We start from the raw sequence: 17,300 nt of genomic DNA, 5'->3' as shown, positions 1-17,300 counted from the left end.
TTTGAAAGGGATGATGGTTGTACCAATTGAGCTTAATAACTGAGACAGAAGCAAAGGGATGGCTTCTGCAACTTGCCACAAACTCCAGTGGTAACTAGTCAATCAAAAGTTCTACCAGTTATTTTATTTGGTCTTGAAAATAACATAAAAATCTATACTTTGATGATGCACTTGTTATATTCTGAGTACTTCAATGTGCATCCGGTTATTCTAAGCCAATTCTGACAACTCAGATTTGAGTCAGAAATGTTCATTAGAACAACAGAGTTGGTAGATTTAAAGCATCATTGAAGTCCTTCAACTTTGGTCTCAGTAATCAGGACAAAACCACCCAGGTAATCTTCATGTATTATCAAAACTGCAGATGTAATATCCTCCTAAATGAATGAAACAATAGAAGCATTCATTTTGTGCCCTGATTGTGACATTTCCTAGGTGTTTATTGTTCTTCAGTTGTTTCTGTTTTGATTAAAAATTGAACTGAAAATGACCTATTAGTTCAAATTTTTTGTTAGTAAATTATTTTTCCATAGCCTCATAATAACACGCATAATACTGGAAAAGAGATGTCTCCCAGAGTGATGCTGAATGAAAAAATCATGCTGTGAACTGACTGGGAAAAAGATTTAGGAGCCTTGTAAGAAATCCTGAAAGCATGTTATCTGCAGATAGACAGATGGAAAGAGGGAAAGAGGGAAGGAAAAGAAAAATGTGTCAGTGTGAGTGAACTTGAGAACCCAAAAAACATTAACAGCTTACTGCATGGGGATATCAGGCTCATGGAGTAGCAGTCAAAAGAAATGAAAATGTTGGCAGACAAGAGATCAGAATTCACTCATTTAGTGTTCTCTTTCCATCCAGTATTCCTTCCCTTTTTTTTCCCCTCCTTTTTTTTTTTTTTTTTCCGCCCTGGAGCAGCAAATCGTATTTAGGTTAAAACAGGGTGAATCCAGATCTCTAGAGGAAAGGTTGCAGAGCTTCATCTGGGTTTGTGCTGCAGTGAAAACTTTTGGCATAACCTTATGGATGATATTCAGGATGTGCTAAGCAAAGAATGACAGCATGTGTTACGAGCAGAAAGTGGAATTCACCTGTCATAAATAAATTCAGAAAAATAAGAATATATAAAATCCACACCAGCATTAAAAATAAAATTGCCCAAAATTTCACATTAAAATTCTCATTTTTTGTAACTGTATAAATATCAGCTATCATGTTGACATCATCTATGCTATTTTACATGCATATTAATTTTCAGTCAAATTTAAATTAATAGTGATAATGAGACTAGCATAACTACATACAATCTTTACACACATACAGTAATGAAAACCCTTCTTTGAAATGCTCATCATCCTTTGAGGTGGAGAAAAACATTTAAACAGGGCAGGACTGTCTCTCATCTCTGTCACGTGCTTCTTGCCACTTCTGTGAAAAATCTGTCTGAATTTGCTCAAGGTAGATGTCAAAACTACGTAAATATTTTTTAATAACAAATAACAGTTTTCATATTGTCACAAAGGAGTTCTTCAATTATAATAGCAACAGGCTGTATTCCCTCTTTGGTGACCACTTTTTCCCTTTTCCAGTTTTCCGCATTGAAGACATCTTGGTGTCATGAAATGGCTAAATACTTTCAGCTCTCCAGGAAATCATGAAATTTTTCCCCTCTGAAGTCTGCATAAAGCTGAACAGGACTGAACTGGAACTGTGAACAGAAAACACGATTGCCTTAGTGACTGTTCAACTGGCACCCAAGTAAATACACTGTGAGTGCTCAGGGATCTGTTTTCAAACCAGGAAGGAGAGGATGGAGGGTAGATGGAGAGGAAGAGATGCCTGGGATTTGAGAATCATGGGGTGAACTAGTCATGCAAGGAAGCTAAAATAAGGAGGATGGAAGATAACTGCTAGCCAAGAGTGATCAGGCAAGAAGATGAGCACTGAGTATCAGTGTGGAAAAGAGACAAGCCAGAATGTGGTGAAGGAAAAGTGGGCTTGGGATCAATTTGGCTAGAGGATTTAGAGCCCTTTGGATTAGGAGCTGGTGTGAGAAGCAGGGAGGTTGAAGACTAAGGCTCCTATGGAAAGAGTCCTTGCACAGTGTTGAAAGCTGCATAAGGGGAATAAGAATAAATGCAAAATAGAAAGAGGAACATTGCTTTCTAAGCAATGTTTGGGAACAGCCAGCCAGCAGCGCTAACCTGGCGCATGTACTTGCTGCTGTGCACCTGGTAGTCACGATCCCTGTTGTCCACATCAGGAACTTGGCTTGATTGTGCTACAGTTTCCCTCTGGCCTAATAGTTCCTTCCTATGAAACACATCATGTAGATGGAGAGGTGCGAAAGCAAGAGTGGATATTCTTCCACTAAGGACTGGGATGCTCAGGAGTGCCAAGAAGCACTTCTAGCCCTGTCAGAAATGTCTTTAAGTAAGCAGCAACCGAAGGATCAAAGCTAATATGGGAGGCTGTGAGATATGGAAAGACCAACTGGCAAGGAGCAAGGACATGGTAGCTTGGACTGTTTGTGAATTAGGGCTAACATGTTCAGTTAAGACTGAGATGTAGGCAGTAAGCGTAGAAGAGTTAATAGAAACAGTTAGAGAAGAAGATTCAACTGGAATGGGAAATGCTAGCTATCAGAAAATATCTGTGAAATTTGCTAATGTAATGCTACAGAAGTTTTACCAAATAGACATACTGGTCCCTGATGAGTTTACCTGTATCATCTGGAAGTATCCCATTTTTCACCAGCCTGGTAATACAAGTAGCTTATGTCCACAGTGTTCATGTTCAGGCCCCTTGGGGTAGAAGGTCCCCTCGCATCTGCAGAGATGCAACTGCCCCATAATGCCTCCTCCTGCTAAAATCTGGGACTCTGTGGAAAACCTGTGTTCTGTCCCCATCTAGGCTGCATGAGCCTTTTAGTACCATTAACCAAAACAAGCTGAGGACTCCAAACTGGCTCAGGTCAACTCTGAGAGTATCCCAGTGCCAACTTCACTGCCAAAGGGGAAAAAAAGACAAACCCAAACCAGCTGCAGTTCAGAACCTGTATGTAAACTAATAGGTCACTATTGTGCACAACTGAGGGTTGAGGACAGGGGAGTTAAACAGGGAGGGAGGCAGCTGTGGAGGACAATGATGAAAAGCTGGTTTTGTTATTGGTTCCACTTAGGAAGCAGAGAAAATCTGCGGGGTAGACCTGTGGAGTCTGTAAAACAGATGTGCTCCAGCATTACGCCTGCTTGCTTCATCCCTGCTGCACGCGGGTATTCAGTACAGCCCTTCTACCATGAAACCTTTGTCCTGCGCAAGACAGAACGGCTGGTGCCAAAATTGTGCCTGTTTTTCCTCTGGTCATTGTCTAGTGCATGGCTGGATGCTTGACTTCACAAGCAGAGCAGTGGTCTTTCAAAATAGTTCAAAGTACTCCTCTTCAATGTGAAATAAGATACCAAGATACACCATTAAAGCTCCCAATTTACCATCTTTACCTTTCCATTAAAAGAGTGTCACAAAAATAAACAAGGACAGGCAAGACATGCTGAAAACTACTAAAGTTCTCACTTCATGTAGATAGAGTAAGGTCAACTGCCTGGTGGGTCAGTGTGATGCATGCAACACAATGCCCGACAGCATTTTGTGACTGAGATGGGTCAGGCCTTAGGGATTTTGCATCTTTACATCCCCAAAAGGTAAAAACTAAGCTTAGAGTAAGCACAGATATATATATTTTCAGTATGCAACCATTATTGGTGTGGACACAAATGACCCTTAGCTCTTTTCCTGTTCATACATATTCTGCAGACTTCTCAGGAAAGAAGTAGAAGTAAGTAATGTTGCTTTAGATAGTCTTTTTCAGTTCATACAAAAATCTAAGTCCTTCTACATGGGGCAGCATCTCATAAACAGCCTTCAATGTGTATTATGCACTCCTAATAATTCAGGAAGTAGTACTATAATAAACAGCGAACAATTTAAAAAAGCATAATATTTTTTAAATCAAACCCCATTATTTAATACATAAGGAAACACTTTGAATTATGTTCTTATCAAACACTATTAGAAAGAAATGCACAATTTTTCTCTCCATTCCCTTTTTTCCCCTCCATAATGTGTCAAATCGGGTAACCTGAAAGTATGTCCAGGGCACTGCATATTTTTTGGTGTATGCTTTGCAGTATTTATAGAGAAATACTGGAGTATTTTACACCTCATTGTGTCTCGGTTTGCATTTCCTTAACTAATCCTAGCATTCACACTTGTATTTACAATAAATCAGTTTATATATCCCTAGTTAATATTTGCTTAGGGGTTATGTTGATTTCACAATACATGCAATTTTCTGGCTCCGTCTTTATCTTCAAGGATTAGATTGAATTGAGCAGCCATGTAGTAATTTAGTTTTATCTTGTGTCTTACAGTTTTATGTTCTTGTAATAGCACTTCCCTTCTCTATTTTATTTAATTAAATATATCTTATTTCACAATGACAACATTTTTATTTTTGAGTTTATTTGCTAAACAGCTGCCATTGCAGCAAGACTTTGTGGTGAGAGAATGAACACTTAGTTTAAAGAACTTTAGAACAGAAATTGCCAGGTGTACAGGGTAGGAAAGGATTTGAACTTGGCGTAACTGTGGTCTGAGAACAAATCTGAATTGCTTTGGATTCTCTGGCTGGAATCTGGAGCTACATAGCTATATTTGGATTACCTTTCTTCTGTTTGTTTTTTATTTTTGGTTGGGTTTTTTTTATAAAGGAGGTGCTTTCTGAAAACAAATGTGGCTAAATCTTTGCCAAGTTACATTTAAAGATTTGTGATGATGTTTTTTTGTCTTTGGCTTCACTAAAATGGCAGGTAAATGCTAATTATTTTTTCAACTCCATCATTTTAGCACTATGCAGTTAATTTTGGTGCTGATGAGGGCGAGGCTAATTGACAGCATATCTGTAATAAAAAGCAATGGGTCTGAACTCAAGGACTCACAGTTTCCCCACCTTCTTTAGCTTCAATGGGCAAACTGTTTTGATAAAACCAAATGTTGTGCAGGTGCACTGAGTCCCTGTTGAAGAGGATGTTAAACGGGTTTGATCCTAAATTGACTAGTAGGTGCAAAGTGGATGTATTTACTCACAGCGCTGGCAGCTTCTTTGGTAAATAGTCTGGCACAGCACAGAGTAAGCATGTCTAGCTTCAAGTCTTTTTTTGAACCGCAGCTGTGTGTGCTTATCTTCATTCTTAACAGAAACCACCAAATAAAACAGATATACATTTTCTAAAAGAGTAGCTCAGGTTTGTCTCATCAATTTTTCTTCATGAAGTGCCTTTTCTTCTTGCGTAGATTCTTCTGAAATCATGATAAATTGGGGGCCTTTATTATGCAAAAGCCTTCTTATAGCTGGGAAACCCCTTTTGCTCATTCTTCCTGCTTGACCACTTGACAAACTGAACGTCCTATTTTACTCTTCCACTTCTCATACACCAGGCAATCTCCCTCTGTTCTCCAGTCCCTGCTGATGGATTTCATGGATAAAACCTTTTGCTCCTGATCTCAGCACCGAGCATCCATACCTGTGTGTTTTTATCAATTCCCTCAAATATCCCACCGCTGTAAATTAAACTCACAGATCCTAGGAGGGACCCGACTTTTGCAGGTACTGCAGATTGTCTCTGATTCTGGTCAGAAGAAGGTTAACTCAGCTTCTTTGTGCTATTCAATTGGCACAAAGTAACAGTAATCCCTGACTTCACAGCACCATCTCCACTCGGACACCACTGCCCAGGCAGCATGAAAGCCCACCCCAGTTCAGCTCAGCTTTCACACAGTTAAGGAGTCTGACTGCCCATTACATACCTCTGTTCTAACACAGATCAATTGTACCTAAACCCATCCCTGCCTGAAAGACCCCTGATTAAATGTGAAATGCTTTCTACCCAGAAGCATGAGCACATGGTTGCAGACACACATTGCAGAGGTGTAAAAATACATTAATAACGTAGAAAAGGTGAGCAAGAAACAGTACTTTACTATGTGTTCTTAACACGAGCCAGGGAATGTTAAATGAGACTCAGAAGCTTCAGGTTTAAGACAAATTCATTATTTCCTCATTAAGTATCTAGTTAAGCTGTAAAACTTGTTATCACAGCAAGGCACTACTTTCCCACAGCTTCAGAAAAAAACCTTTTTACTAAGTCTGACTATAGGAAATACAGAAATAATTCTGTAAATTACAAGCATGTTTGGTGTTGGGTAACACCCTATCCAAATTTCTCTCCTACTGCATGAAGAAGGAATAGTGGTGCAAATGGGAACGCATAACACAGGTAACACTCTTTGTTTTCACGTAAGAGGCAAAGCAAATACTATGAGGATGTGTATAACACACTTCCTTACATACACTGTGGGCTGGGACATGTCCTGAAGAGAAAATTTAAAGTGCTGGGATAGGAATAGTGGAAAAGATACAAGGTAGGATGCAGAACATGTGCTTTTCATAGTTTTGTACTTTAAAAGTATGCTAGGTTGACTCTGTAATGCTTTTAAAGATATTTATAATGTTGGCTGCCTGATTTTTAGCAGCTCAATATTTTGTCACTGTTGCACAGTGATTAGCTTACCTGGCTTGCAATTTGGCCTAGGAACAAAATATTTGTAAGCAGAATATGTTTTCTTTTGGGTTCCCATTCTTTCAAAGCAATGCCCAGCAGCAGTACAACCACAATGTTATGTCTAACAATAATCATATGCGGCCATTTCCAAACACCGTGTACAATCTACATGTAGAAGCAGCTAAAGACTGTCGGAAATGTGGGAAAATGTCAAACCATATTAAGTTGTCTAGAAAGAAAAAGGAAGAGATTCACAGCTTGACGAGGAAAATTAAAACCTCGCTGAACCATGCTGAACATCTGAAAATATTAAAGAACAAAAGATAAATGGGGAAAAGCCTGAAAAAGTTATGAAATGTAAAAAGGAATAAGGTTCAGTAGAGTAACAAATTATATGAAATAGCAAAAACGTAAAGATAAACAATCCATAACTACTAAAAAGCTCATGGCCCACAGTAGGCTGCCAATATGGCTTAATAACTGGGAATCTAGAAGATTCTGCTCACTTTGTAAAACTTGAGCATAAGCTAGACAAAGAGAGGCCAAAGAGATTTGGGCGTACAGTCCAATTCCTACAATAGGCTTCTGGATCTGCTGCAACATATAAGTTCAAGAAAGTGGTTTAAACCGTCCATTATTTAGCAATGGTTTGCTGTGGAGTCAGTGAAGACCTGGTATGTAGGCAGCAAATTATGGCTGTTTATGTTATGTTTATTACGTTTGGTGGTCTATATGCAAGCCTGTGTCTGGCAGCCTTAGATATTGGGAATTCTCAGCCAGTCACCACACTCCTAAAGAAGGTACCGTAACACATGCAGATGTTCAATCATGATTATCTAGGACAGACAGTTTGTGTTCAGACCTTTTGCAGAAAGAAAGAAATTTCCTCCTGGGTCATGGGTGAACTCTGCATTACACTGCGTTGGGTATCTGCCCATTGCCTGGACACCAGGAGCCATAATACTGGAACAGATAAACACAAAATCTGTGGTAACTGGCATGCACCGTAACCTTTTAGTTCAGGGTTGTGGAAGAAGGAGTGGCATGGGATGGATGTAAAGCACATTGCCTGGCTCAGGGCTGCTGTAGACTGTGTTCGCTGAGGTTCATGCTGACCATGGGAAGCTCAGAACACCAACAGTGCACGGTATTCCAAACACACTCAGTGGTACCTTCATATAGGCTGGAAATGGCATACTACTCAAGAGACAACTTCCATCTATTCTCAGATCTTTTAAACCATAATCATTTTTATATCATTGTGAGTCTATGAGAAAATTGGGCTCCAGAAAGCTATTGTGAAGATAAGGTCAAAATGTCTTCCTGCAAGAAGAGGGTCATTATATCTATCTGAAAAGCCAAAAAACACGAAACAAAAGATGAAGGGGGGGGGGGGGGGGGGGGGGGGGCAGGGAATGGAAATTATACAAGACCAGGTTAATTTAGGAAGTATTCTTAACATTAAGAAAGAGAAAGTAGCTGACCATCAGCAAAAGCTTTCTGCTTGTGACAGACATTAAAGTGACTCCAAAGGAAACAGTTGGGATGTTTAAAACCTGGTTGAACAAACCTGCATAGAAAAATCCTCCAGTTGCAGGGCAATGAACTGTATGGCCTAACTGAATCTCCATTCTTATATCTATGATCGTGTGATTCTAAAGATATGTATTCAGAATTCAACAAGAGGCAGTGAGACAGTAGAGACATTGAAGAACGTAAGTGGAAAGTTAGTGACAGATGAGGTTCATTCTGCTGCAGGCTTAAATGAATACCTCACCTCATTATGCATTGGGGGGTGGGGGTGGGAGGGTGGAGGAAAATGGGAGGGGGGAAAGGAAAGTAGCGTCACCAGGACTGAGAGACATTCTCCTGAAGGGGAAAGTAAAATGTTAAAAGGCTTTGCTATTGCATAGGAGAAGATAATAAGGCAATTAGGAACTGCTACATTTGACAAAGCACAAGTCGTAGATGAATTGTATCCCAGAATCCTGAAGGAAGTAACATAGGAAATAGGAAAGCCTTCAGCAAAGGTTTTTGACAGGCCACCAAGGTGTATGGTGTAGTCATACCCAAGGACTTAAGGGGTACTAAAGCTATTCCCAGATTCAAGAAAGAACCAAAGGAAGATTCCAGGCGCAAGCCCTCTAAGTCTCATTTCAGCTGAGAGAAAGGTATTGGAAATATTTCTAAGGGACCATGCTGAAGTAATTTTAACGTATAATTTACTGCAGGTAACAGGGAAAATCATGGAAAATCTACATGACACTTTAGCACGTTATAGGAGTAGTAGACTACAATGAAAAGACTGATCTCGTTCATACAGTTGTCAAGGTGGTATAAAAAGGAAGAGAAGCCTGTGTACAAACTAGGCTATAATTGGCATGAGTAAATATTTTCAATTCAGCTGGACATTGCCTTAAAGGTTGCCAAAGCAGGGCTACTCTAGAAGTAAAGCATTACAGAAAAACATATAAAAGCTAAAAGGGAGAGATGCAGTAATGCATCCTAGCGGTTCAAGCTATTTGAAGAGTTTGGTTACTGTAGTTACATCTATATTACAATCTCGTATACATAGACCAAATGATAACAGCTTTAAACTAGCTAAGCTAAATACTACTACAGATGCAGTCAGGCAGCACAGAGCTCAACTCAGACTGCAAAGCCTGACATCTGAGTAAATAATTCAGCATGATCCTGCCTACAGAATCAACTGTTATCACAACTGCATTACCCCAACCAGGATTAACTAGTTTAAAGCTGGCTGAGGTGAGCCTGGAGAAGCAGTGATAGCTGTTCATAGACTACCAGTCCTCAGCCTTTTCAATTTGGTGAATCCTTCTTTGAAGCTTAAGAAAACACCAGTCCTACTTAAAACCTTTTATATCTGCAGATGTAAACTTGTAAAACAGAAATCATAAAAACCATGTTCCCCAAACCATAAGTCATTAAGACAAACTGAATCCTGAGTCTACCAGTCTTTCATTATTTCTAGGTTGTGACTGTGCCCACACTTCTTCAGGAAACTGCCTTACTGTTGTCCTCATCCTTCAACACCATTATTTGCCTCTCATCCCTTTCTTTTTCCTTGCCCACTTCCAGTTTTCCTTTCAGAAATCCCTTGAAAACTTAGACTTAATCCCTGACTGAAACTGCAACCATGTACAAGTTATAAAAGTTCAGACCTCTGGCCATCCAGATCTGTTACTCTTTCATTACAAGGTGTTATAACCTTCCACATACGGAACATAATATTATTTCTTCTTTTACCACGTGTTGTGGTTTATGCCATCAAGTAGCATGTAGTCTTTTAACAATTGGCAAGAGGTAATGGTAAAGAAAATAGTCTTTAACTCAGCTTAAAGACATTGTAAAATAAAAAATAAAAAAAAAGAAAAAAAAAAGAAAAAAAAAAAGAAAAAAAAAGAAAAAAAAAAGAAAAAGAGATTGGCAGCTTGATCCACTAAAAGGCAATAGGAGCTGTGCCTTTCCAAAGGATATAGGATGTTGGGTCAGCCAAAAGTGGACAAAGACAATTTCTTCTGATGTCATTCTTTTTATTCTAACCCTCCTCTTCCCCCATGGCAATTTTTTAACTGCCCAAAACGAGGATATCCTATTTCTGTGGCTTAAAAGTCCAAGGTTTTGTGTGTTGGATGACTTCACATTCAGTTTGCCAATTATAAATCTTGCCCTGAGGTGAAAATTTGTGAGAAAGTTAGAAATGACATTGTTATTAACAGAAATTTTCCCATTAGCTTGATCATGATATTTTCTCTCTTTGCATCTTTGAAGGGCTTTTTTTGTTCATGTCTCAGCTTTCCCCTCTTTCACATGCCCTGCCTCTCCTCCCCCCCCCCCCCTTATTTCTTGTTAGTTGTCAGGTTTTTGTTTGCTTCTTTGCTTGAGTTTCAAGTAGGTGCCAGATATTTTAGTAGAGGGATGACTCTAGGTCTTCAAAAAGCAATTTTGTTTTGTTTATATGACTGTAAACACCTGTTCCAGATGGACAATTTAGGGGATTGTTTGCGATTTGGCTTTTGTGGCACTTTGCCCTGAACAGAGCAGAGTATTTCTAAGAACTGTCTGAGCTGTGTCTTTTCATCCAGCACACACAAAAGGCTACCTCCTAAAGGTAAAACTGAAGTCAACAGAGTCCCACTGGTGTGACTAAAAACATCATTTGGCCCAGAGCTCTCTTCATATTCACAGGGACAGATTCTGCCTGTGGATGCATATATGCTGTTTCCAATGAAGCCAGCTGAAGTTGTGCAGAAAAAAAAAAAAAAAAAAAAAAAAGGGGAGGAGGGGTGAAAAGAGAGAGAGAGAGAGACAGAGACATTCCCTAGTGCTCTTCTGAGCTTTCCGCTTTATAGTACAACCTGTGCCTTAGGATTAAAAGGATATAATATGTAGCACGCAGAGGGATGACTAGGGGGCATGAAACCATCTGCAAATGTTTGAAAGATGTTTGCGTTCCCCTTAGGCGTGAAAGAAATTACTTCCTATGTTACCAGAGAATTTTCCAAGAAATAGTGGGTCAAAGTTAAAAAAAGGGAAACTTAAAATAAATTTCAGGGGAATGTTTCTGACAGTGAGATTGCCTGTATAATTTTTAAAGCAAGAGCAAAATCACAGGCAGCAGGCAAGGCAACACTTCAAACTTTTGTTGCCTAATCTCACCAGGGTAACCCAGACTTCTGATACCAACTGGGAAGAGTGTTAGGAACCTCAGAACAAGGGGGTTGTGGTTTAATTTTCCTGAGTGTGATCTAATGGGAAGTGGGTATCCTAGAAACCCTGAACAGAGCTCCAGGTCGTCCCTTTAGCTGATGTCCTTCTAGCCTTGCGACTTTTACATTCTTGACTTTTCAAGGAGTAAAACAGTCATCAATATCAGAAAAGTTTGGACACACTGGGAATTCAGTACTCAGGAGAGGTCAACTAAAGAAACAGTTTGACTGCATATTAATGACCAAAGTACAATAAATGAATAGATAATAGCAAAGGAGAGAAAGAAGAAAAGCCTACAAGTAAGACTAAAAACTGCTAAAAGTCACAAGACAGTGGTGGATGCTGAAATGGTCACACTGCAGGCTGTTTGTATGGGTATCAGAGAATCGGTAGGTTGGTGGTGAAGACGGCTCATGGCTTGCAGGACAGGAATGATAAATGTGCACATAGCAGAGGGGAGAAGTGTACATTCCAAAAGTGAAATAAGTTAACAAGATCAAATCATACCCCAGAACCCATAGGACATTTTCCCTGCTCAAATAGGGAGATTGCCACAGCTGGACTACTGCAAACTGTTAGTTTGATAGCAATGACCAATAGATTCCAATAGACACCGAGGAGATTTAAAAAAAAAAAAAAAAAAGGCACCAAAACCAAACAAAGCACAAAAAACAAACCACAAAACAACTCCATGTCACTGCAGAACTACATTTGCAGTAATAATAAACCACAGATTTCTGATGTCAGAAATCCAGATGACAGTAAGCATTCCCATGTGTTTTCAGGACCTGCTTCAAAATTAGACTATAGAAAAAACAGTCAGTAATAAAAATCAATCAAACAAAAAGAAAAAAAAAAAAAGAGAAAAAATCTCTAAGAGTCATATTTACTTTTAAAGGGGAATTATAGAAGAGGGGAGTTAGTTGAAAAACACCAGCAGTATGTAACATCATAAATTGTTTGCAAGTGGCACTAGAGAGTATTTTAAAACAATATCAAGAAGCTCAAGATAAACAAACAAACAAACAAACACCACCTCCAAAGGGATCAGAAAAAGCGTTCAGCATGTTTAAATGGTAAAGGAGTTTATTGGAAGTGAAAATCCTTCAGAAAAATTGAATTTTATCTATTTCCAAAAATAGAAAAGTATAGGCACCTCAGGAAGCTGAAGATAGTATTGTAATAAGGCAGGCAGAAAAGATTTTGAAGAACACTTGTTAAGGTCCCATAAAAGCCCAGTCATAAAACATGGTGACCAGAAAGGCAGTTTGCTGGTGATCACCAGTGGGTGATCAATGTGCATAAAATACCACTCAGAATGCGCAAGGTCAGGTGATGTGTATGGGAAATAACCCTGAAGAACTGTCTCAGACTGACTGGCAATGACAGATGTTTCAGGAAAAAAAAGTAACTTGAATATTAGTGGTTTCCTAGAGTCTTCAGTGTGAGATTGCTCAATTAATAACAGAGTTGTATCCTATCCCTTAACTGTTTCCATAGCAGTTATATGCTATGGAAATAAAATAGGAGGCGGCAAATCTATCTTTAATAGGGGTTTCAGAGTGATCAGGACAAACAGCCTGACCAATAACATATATCCTGGAGTTTGGAAAAAATTAAAAAGAAAAATCATGTCATATTTACAGCAGTACATATCACATGCCTGGGAAATGTCAGCATAAACTTCTGTGTAGAGAAGCTGAGTTTCAGAAGGAGTTCTTGTGGATGCTAAAAGAATGTGGAAAACAGTGATCCAATCTGTGCAGCACTCTTTGATTCCAAAAGCCATTAGCATGATCCTTCACAAAGCCTCTTAGAGAAACTGAGCTGTCTGGGTAAGAGGGAAGGTCCTCCTATGAATTAATACACAGCATAAGATAGGAAACAAGAGGTAGGAATAAATGGTTAGTCTTCACAATGGAGAAAGATTACTAGAGAACCTGTGCTATTCAGCATATTCAAAAATGATCTGGAAAAGGAGGTAAATAAAGAGGTAAAAAAGCCTTTGGATGATACAAAATTATGCAGGATACTTAAATCTAAAGCTGACTGTGAGGGCTTGCAGAAGGAGTTCATGGCACTGAGTGAATAGGCAATAAAATGGAAGATGAAATTCAATGTTGATAAGTGCACATAGGGAAAAAATAACCCTAACTATACATACACAATGATGGGCTGTAAATAAGCTATTACCACTCAGGAAACAGATCTTAGAGTTACTGTGGATACTTCTCTGAAAACATCAACTCAGTGCTCAGCAGCAGTCAAAAAGGCAATAGAATTGTCGGTATTATTAGGAAAAGAAGGGAGAACAAAATAGAAATCATTTTTATGCTACTATGTAAATGCATGCTGTGCTTGCATCTCGAATGATGTGCACAGTTTCAGCCATCCCAGCACAAAAAGATTATAGCAAGACTTGAAAAGATGCAGAAAGAGGCAAGAAAAGCAATTAGAAGTATGGCCTGTATCTTCCATGAGAACAGAGTGAGCTGACTTAGACAAGGGTAAGAAACAAGACAGTTACTGAGTGGGTGAGCAGGGTTACAAACAAATTACAGAGGTACCAATGAAATGATTAAGCAACAAGTTTAAGCAAAGAGAGTTGCCTTTCTTTGTACATGGCATGAGAGTAAACTTTGACCTCTTTGCTGCAAGATGAGATTGAGAAGCAATTATACATCTATTTTTAAAAAAGATTTGAAAAATTAACATGTCCAGCGGTCTGAAAGGCGAAACCCACTTCAGAAACCCCCTTGCACATGTGCTTGTGCAGCCAGGCAATATATTAGGGACAAACTGCTACATACAGGTGCTGAGTTCCTCTGGGCCATCCCTGAGCAGTCACTACAGGCAATGTTGGAAATAAGAAAAAATGACTTAATGGACCATTGATCTGAGTCTGAACACTCTTACATTAGAGGAAACAGAAAGTGCTTCCCCAAGGATGTTCGGCAATTGGGTGGGTTAAGACACGTGCTGGAAATTAGAAATTGTGGGTTGCAAACCCATCAAGGAGACAAAGGTCCAGGCTGCAGCTCCCCAGGTACAGCCAAACACCGTGCCAGCCAGGACATCAAAAAGGACTTTAGCACTGTTTGGCCTCCTTGTAGAGAGAATTGGAGATTAATGACCCTCATAAATCTAGGCTACAACTACACACAGACAGGAAAGTGGTGCCTTTCCCCCACCTTCCATAAAGGACATTTACAAGGAACCCACTGAATCGGAGACATGCAGGAGCTGCTGAAGGAAAAGCAGCCCACATTGCTACCTGGAGTTTGAGCACTATCTGTACCAACAAGCTATCTGCATCTTACCTTTCATTTTTGGGAGCAGCGCTGCAATCCATGGGTAAATGAAACATGCCAGAGCACAGATCTCCTTCTTTTGATTTAATACAGACAGCAAAATGGGCTGCTATCCTATGTGTAGCTCAGCTAACAGACAGGACAACGTGCATCTCCCTGCCCCGTTTTTAACAGCAGAACAGAGGAGTGCCAGGATGCAGATACCTCTGCTTTTCCAGGATCTGGATATAATAATGTTGTCTTCCCAGACCCCTTCTTTTACCACCTCTTCCTGCCCCTCTACTTCTTCCTCTGCCCTGTCTGACTCCTGCTTCCACCTAATGTTACTCAACGTACAGAAAATTGTTCACTGCTATACTACTGAGCCCACTCCTCACCCTCCAGATCTAAGGGGGGAAAAAGCCAAACCTGAACAAAAGAAAACAAAATGAATAAAAAAAGAAAGCAAGCTAAACAGGCTATACCTTTCTCACGATGCCAGAGCACGGGGAGAATCAGCATCGAAATCACAGGAGGCCACATTAACAAGAACAGTGTTTTACCACCTTATCTGACTCTTCTTTACATTTAAACAGATCAGAATTTTTCTTTGCATGAAATCCTGTCCCCAGCGCCAGCAGCAGCACAATCAGAAAGATGTAGATGTGCATTGTCTGAACCTTCCCTTTTAAGATTTCATCTATTCTTAACCTGTTGGATCTCCTGCCAAAACTGTACGTGAAGTTGCACCAGAGAGCAAATACGCAGTTTTCCTGTAAAGCTGGCCATCTCAGGATATAAATAAGCAGTGTTAAAAAAAACCACCAAACAAACAGGGAGTGGGGATTTGCTTTTGCAGGCTCCTGCAAGACTGCATGCAGGCTCAGCTGCTGTTTTGCAAGAATAGCTTCTTCATATATAATATAGGATCAGAGCTCTCTGGGGATAAGTTACGCCTCATTACATTTTCAATACCGCAATCCCTCTGAGAACTACTTAAGTGTCTTGAATAGCCCTAGTGTTTAAGTTCAACAGCGTTGCCTGGTAGGCCACTTCACACATTTACTTTCTTTTGAATAGAAAAGTGTTTCCTCACATCTCCCCCAAATGCTTTTTTTTTTGCCTTTTTAATTTCCATTTTTACTTCCTTTGCTCTATTATCTGTGCGTGGCTGAAAATAATAACTTGTCTTGACATACTCTGTACCATTTAGATTTTAAACTTCCCCCTCACTCTCCCTAATTCTAGGCTAGTATAGATTTACAGGTTTTTTTATCCTGCATTCATATCATAGTTCATTTCTCAGTAGTAATAGAATTGGTTTCCTTATCCCTGTTTTGAAGTATTACAAAATTCTTATACTGCAGTGGCCAAACCCACAAAATAATAGTTCAGCAGCAAGCACACTAGAATCATAGTATTTCACTCAAGTATTTTCTTTTTTTCTATACTGTTCGTCACCCTTCATGAAGCTGGAAATAAGCCTGTTTCCTATGTATGTAATTTAAAAAAAATAAAACTTTTATGTTAGGAAATATATTTGCACAGATATGGGGGGGGGGGGGAAGTCTAACATCTAGGAACATGCTTTATATTGTGATTTATGATCACATCCTGCACCTATGTGGTGCTTTGGAGCTAATACAGACCATAAAAGGTGCATAAGGACTTATTTTCCATTCTGTTGAAGCCTATGATTGATGAGGTACCACACTTCTAACAGCGGACTCAGGAGCAGGAAGAAACACACGGAGCTCCCCGCTCCATCTCCTACCCGTCCCTGGGCAGCCCTGGCTGCTGGGGAGACCCCATGCAGCCCCCCGGTGCATCCCCTGTGCACCACACACCCTGCTGGCAGGACTCACCGCACTGCAAAGGGCTCGCTCTGCTCTCCATTCCTGCAGCTGGAGTGAGGGTAAATCTGGCTTAGTCATAGCCAGGAGTGTGGTCATTTCAGAGTCACAGCCCCATCTTTGAGCAGAGCTGTGGGACGTCACCAAAGCAATTGTGCTGAGGTCTTTAAGTGTCACCTCTGCTGGGATACATTCTGATATGTGAAAAAAACTTCCTGTGCTTTAATCACTACTTATTACACTAATATTAATCACATTTTATTGCTTTCTTCTCCCTTACCTGTCTGTTCTATCCATCTTCTTGCTCAACTCCCAGGTAATATCCTAAGGTTTTTTGGGGAAGATGTCACCTTTCACATGCACACTGATAGAATTACAGAGCCCAAATTCCTTGATTTCCATCATTGGTGGGTAAGAGTCTATGAATAATGCGAGCAATCAGTAGAGCTCGATAGAGTCAAGGGAAGATGTTTCTCCCTTATACTTGAAAGAATGTCTGGGCAGTAGTTTGGATGGATTAATCACAGAAAATGCAGTTTTGGACTATGCTGAAACTAAACATTAATTTAGCAAATGGTTCCAACTCAGCTGAAAACAGACAGTTTTCTGAAAACTTCAATATGATTAATTTCAATGTTCCCTAAACGTTCTGCTTTTTCAGGCCAGATTAGCCATAGGCTTTACATGGCTTTCACAAGGCCAGCAAGGACTGGATAAAGAAGTCTTTCTATGCTCTACTATACTATTGAGGCACCCATTTAAAAGACCTCCCAGCCTGAATCGATGAGCTTTCCCGTTTACCAGCT

The sequence above is a fragment of the Falco rusticolus genome, chromosome 6, assembly GCF_015220075.1.
Source record: "Falco rusticolus isolate bFalRus1 chromosome 6, bFalRus1.pri, whole genome shotgun sequence".
Lineage (NCBI taxonomy): Eukaryota > Metazoa > Chordata > Aves > Falconiformes > Falconidae > Falco > Falco rusticolus.
This window is presented reverse-complemented; position numbering follows the sequence as displayed.